This window comes from Phoenix dactylifera, chromosome 6 (assembly GCF_051530095.1).
Source record: "Phoenix dactylifera cultivar Ajwa chromosome 6, Ajwa_hap1_PhDact_Kaust_v1.1, whole genome shotgun sequence".
NCBI classification, from domain to species: Eukaryota; Viridiplantae; Streptophyta; class Magnoliopsida; order Arecales; family Arecaceae; genus Phoenix; species Phoenix dactylifera.
In genome coordinates, this window is record NC_143195.1 from 3,430,741 (window position 1) to 3,436,740 (window position 6,000).

The following is a 6,000-nucleotide window of genomic DNA, read 5'->3' on the forward strand; positions in this document are numbered from 1 at the left end:
AAAACACCGCCAAGCCTGGCCAGGACAAGAGAGGAGGTTACAAAGGCGGTTTGGCCTTTTTTTTTTTTGGTTTGGCCTTTAAATACAAACAATAAAGAAACGTTAGGCCTCTGTATCTCTGTTTTCCTTCTCCTTTGTGCTCCTCTCCTTGGCCTAGTAGTAAACATGAGTTTTCTTCTCCTCCCTCATAGAGACTAAAACCTAGAAGAACAAGAGGATTGAATTTTTGATTGGATGTGATGGGCCAGCGCATGTCGATGGCGAGGAGGAGGAGAGGTCGCAAGGGGTGGAAGAACGGCGCAGCATCAGAGAAGATCGGTTGTCTCGCATTGGCGAAGGAGCAGAGGTCCAGAGTTTATATTATTAGGAGATGTGCGGTGATGCTCCTCTGCTGGCACAAGTATGGAAAGTATTGAAACTTTGCAAGGTTATGGTCAGGAGCTCTGTTTGTTATATTTCTTTTGATGCTTTTGTTGTTATATCTTTGTGATTGTGTTGTAACAAAATTCACATAGGTAGGGAAATAAGGGCTTGGTTTAGATTATATGATGAGACTTGGGTTGAAGAATTTGGAATATATGATGGCATGGGAATGTCTCTTTCTGTTTTCTAAGCAAGTTTGGTAGGTTTATGTTTTTGTTTCGGAGATTGTTTCAGTTTTCTTATTTCTTTGGCTCATATTTCTCCTTATTCGGCTATTGTTCCTTTGACTAATAGTTCTGGTTGTTGCACAACTTATCTATAGTTTATTGTGTTACTTCAAGGTAACTGGGTTTCATTTGTGTTACACCCTAGAAGTTAAAAATGTCATGAGCTGAGTCATAGGTACCTTATAAGGGGATATGGGGATATTGACAGAGTTAGGGAGTCTAGAGTATGGAATTCTTTTGAAGGCCAGTTTAACAGTCTGTTTGTTCTTAAACAGATTGAATTTATATTGTATTAGAGTGAATTCTTGTACTTCATGAATTTGAAGGTGAAAGGTTGGCAATCCAGCAAGAAAGAAACTTTTCTAGTAGATGCTACTTTCGATTGAAGAGGGTCAAAAAAAAAAAAAAAAAACTGCTTGTGGCTAGTAATAATGGTTTCATGCTCCGACAATGTGTTAGATTACGTGATTTTTTTTTCAGGGAAATGAGATATCGACTCTATTCTTGTAAATATAGAATTTGTTTCTTTCCTTCTCCTCTTAATGTTTTGCATGTAGTGCTTAGGCACCTTGTCTATACATTTGAACAATTTGAATCTGAAGTTGTCTATATAGTTAATATCTCAAGGAAAGTACTTTTTTTATTTAGGGAGTTGATATTTCCTGCCTAATTTTTTGTAGGAAGTAAAGTTTTGTAGTTAGGTAAGTCATCATTGCAATTCAGTTTCTTGCACAGGTAATATGCATGTAAACCCACCAGTAGACTAGGATCCATCTTTCTCTTTCTCATAAGCTTGTTGTCTTTTATGGACACAAACCTGCACCAAATGATTGAGTTCTTCTTCCACCTCAGTGCAGCCTGAATCTCCTAAGAAATAGAATTAGATTCAATTCTATTAAGTTCAATCATCCTGCTTTATTAAGTTCAATTCACGCCAAGTGGGGTAACAAGTGCCTTTTTTTGGCACTGGCACAAGCATTGAACTTTTTAGATTGAAATCTTGATGGTACTCACTACAAAGACATGCATGAGACTGTTTGGGATGTTGAGACCAACTGGAATAAACACTTGCTGCTTCAGTCCAAGTACTCGTTCTTCTGATTTTGATCGTATCCGCTGCACATCTAAGAATGGAAAATATGAGAATGCACAAGAGATAATGTGCTATTTTCTTGTAAAGGACCACTTTCAAGGCATCAGAGGGACATTTCAATATGTGCATATAATATTTAGTTGGTGACTTCAAACTCACTGCTTTGATGCTTCTTATTTAATAGTTGGTTAAAACAGAAGTCTAGACTGGGTTCAGAGGTATTGGTGTAGAATGAAAAATTATACATAATTTTACCAGATTGTCTTTTAGTGGTGGATTTGTTTTTAGTTCTTAATTAATGTATTGAAATTATAGACATGGTTTCTGAACAAAGGGATCACTTGTTAGTATTTTATTGTAGGTAGAGAGAGGCTGCAGCATAGCTTGCTCTTTTTTTAAAAAAATGAAATTTTAACTCTTCTATGTGTAATACAGGTCATTGTTGCTATGTTCATTGATTTGGTTTCTTATCTCTGTGATATCTAAATTCCTAAGGTATGCGCACCTGGAAACACTAAAATTCCTCTAGTTGCGAAAAAAAGAAATTATTTTCAGATGAAGAAAGGGATAAAAACCAGATGATAGGATGAATTGACTAAGTATTATCCGAAATTTTAGAATCAGGGAATCCGCAGAACAGGAAACCGTTCACTTGAGGAGAAAAGAAGTTGATAATTTTCTCCATGTTATTGATGCTTGTATAACCTTAACCATTGATGTTCAAATATTTTCTTAGAAATAAAACGAAACTAGATTGGGAGGAAAGAACGCAAGGTTTTGAGATATATATATATATATATATATATATATATATATATATATATATATATATATATATATATATATATATATATACATATACATATACATATATATATATACATATACATATACATATATATATATACATATACATATACATATATATATATACATATACATATACATATACATATATATACATATATATATACATATACATATACATATACATATATATATACATATACATATACATATACATATATATATATATATACATATACATATACATATACATATATATATACATATACATATATACATATACATATATATATATACATATACATATATATATGTATATATATACATATACATACATATACATACGTATATACATATATATATATATACATACATATACATATATATACACATATATATGTATATACATATAGATATATATACACATATATACGTATATACATATAGATATATATACACATATATACGTATATACATATAGATATATATACACATATATACGTATATACATATACATATATATATACATATACACATATACATATATATACATATATACATATACATACATATATATATACATATATATATATACACACACACATACATATATATATTGGTTACAACAGTTGTTTACACTACTCTAGCTTGAGTACAGCCAACAGAATCCAAGGTTTTGATATATGGAGTTGCCTCAAAGGCATGCATTGTAGTCCAAAGATTAAATGGCAACACAAGAACAACAAGTGGGTTTGCCCAACAAGAAGAAAGGGTCCACCATACAGTGAATCTGTTGGTAATAGTTTACCACATAGAGAAAGTCAGCAAATCTACTAAAAGTGTGGCAAGAGTAAATGATTGATCCTTTGCTTTATAGATTATCTTTTCAATGCAATGTGCAATTTGAAGTTAAATGAATTGGAATATCCAGCAACTGAGTTGGAAAGTGGAAGTCAATTGAAAAGGTGGCCGATGTATAACATGACTATATGCATTGTCGAGACTATCCGCAGTCTGGAACTAATAGAGAGGAGGAAGGTCTTAATACTATTTTAGACAACATAAACAGATATAGAGAAAAGGAAACAAGAATTAGTGAAAGACAAATCAAAACATAGTTTTTTGTGTGTAGAATCAGCTGAAATATCATTTTTGTGAGATTGAACAGACCTTGTGTTGCACCGGACATCCTTTTTTTATTTTCCTATCAATTCTGTTGTTGTGATGCCTAACAAAAAAAGTGAGCCTCAATAATTCACCACAATCCATGAGCAAGACTGCCAATCTAGATCATCTATTTAGATCCTTTCGAGCTTATAAGTTTAGTTTGTCACCAACTGTAAAATGTCTTTGTAGCAGATCTATGTTAAGCCTTTTACACTTAGTTCATGGAGACCGAAACCACAGAATTTTCTTAGCCGAGTCCTTGATTTAGTGGAGAGTTAATCTAACTGTGCCTCACTTCTGATTTTTCAGAAAAAGTCATGCTAATTGCATAATCTGCGCCTCGAAAATAAAATGATCACTTTTTTTGGTGCATTAATAGAAATATTCTTATGAAACATTCATGGAGAGCAAAACCGTAGAATTTTCTTAGCTGCGTCCTTGATTTATTGGAGAGTTAATCTAACTGTTTCTCGCTTCTGATTTTTCAAAAAAGATCATGCTTATTGCATAATCTGCGCTTTACAAATAAAATGAATCACCTTTTTTTGGTGCATTAATAGAAATATTCTTATGAAACATTCTTCAGGCTTCTATGCATGAATTCATGTTTGAAACTTTTGTGTTTCTCAAAGTGTAGTAGCATACATTTCAGGGGACCTTGTGCATCTCAGATTTATCTTAGTATTGCTTAGTTTTTCAAATAGGAGTTGGTTAGAAAAGGCAACACTGTCAGGTAATGCACAACCTAGATTAGGTATCATAGAGAACTCATTCCTCAGAACCCTGTTGTAGTAATGCTGGGGCCAATTCAGACCAACATTTCCGAGGCTGCTCAGGATAATACCAGAAAAAGTCTTCAGGACTTCGGGTATGGCCTTGTTAGAGAACCATTCAAGAAACTATATCCAACAACATAAATTATTTCTCTACCTGCCACAAAACCATTGTTCCCCATTTTCCTTATCTATATTTAATCTCACAAGCTTCTTTTGATCCTTTCCCCTGGCTGATTTCAAATTTTCTTTGGCCGACCTATTCCAGTAATATTTTTACCCTCATCTATTTGGTACCAGGGCAATATATGGACATCCTTTTTTAATCAAAACAACTTTAGGTCTCAGAGACATAAACTTATATACTTTTTGTCATAGAACTATTGTATGTCGTACTAGCCTGAACTAGGCGGCACCGCCATCCGGTACGGGTGGCGTACCGAGGGTTGGATACCGGTACCCAGAACGGGTGGCGTACCGACACTTGATATGTCAAAAAAATTTCATATCTTATCGTATGGATATGTACTAGTGCCGCACCGGTACGGAGTTCGGTACTGAGACGGCGAACTTTGCATAAAACTATTATAGATATCTTTGCATTTGTTTGCCTTTAGGATGTTGAACTAGATAATAATTCTTATTAGTCAGAGAGACAACTCCTACTGAAATTGATTGTGAAAACAGTAGAGGTAACAAAGGTCTTTTTCTCTACATGAAATTGATCAGCCCTTGGATTACTGAATCGGAGATCTAGGGTGCATAAAAGATAAAAATTGGCAGTTTTAAGTTTGCACGCAATCTTTGTCAGGTATTACCTTCTAATTTTGTATTGCTTTTTTGCTGCTGTTAGAATTTTAAGAAGAAGTTAAATCAGGTATGTGAAAAGCATAGTCTGGAAGAAGTTTCTCTCTTCTTCTTCTATTTTTTAATACAAAAGTTGAGTTCATTAGGAGGTTCTGAGTAGGATGCGGAAAAAGAAAAATCAAATAGCATCATCAATTCTGTCAGGTCAGTATGAAGCCTTTTGATGCATCATTAGCCACTCAGTGAAATTTATCAAAACTGCTCGTTTTAGAAGTTAAGCTCTGGATTTTAGATGATATTGCATCAGAAGGGGTGGACTCAGAATTCTTTAGGGGCCGGAAAACTATATTATTATAAATGATAAAACTCTATTGGTGAGGAATGAGAAGGGAAAAAAATTTAAAATATATCTATCGGGGAATTATAACTTTATAAATTCTAAGATTTGATTGCCTGTGTTATTTATAGAGATTTATATATAGAAGTTTTAAAAATATGAACAGTAAAAAATGATATAACATGTGCAAAAGGAAAATAGGCAATATATTTCTATTTCTATGATGCAAAACTCAAATAGTAATAAATAAGCAAAAGAAATTGAAAATAATTCAGCAGTTGGAACTCTGAAATCTAGAAAAATGTAATTCAATTGTGATTTTGATGGTATTTCATTATTGAAACCAAAGCTTTTTGTGCAAAAATT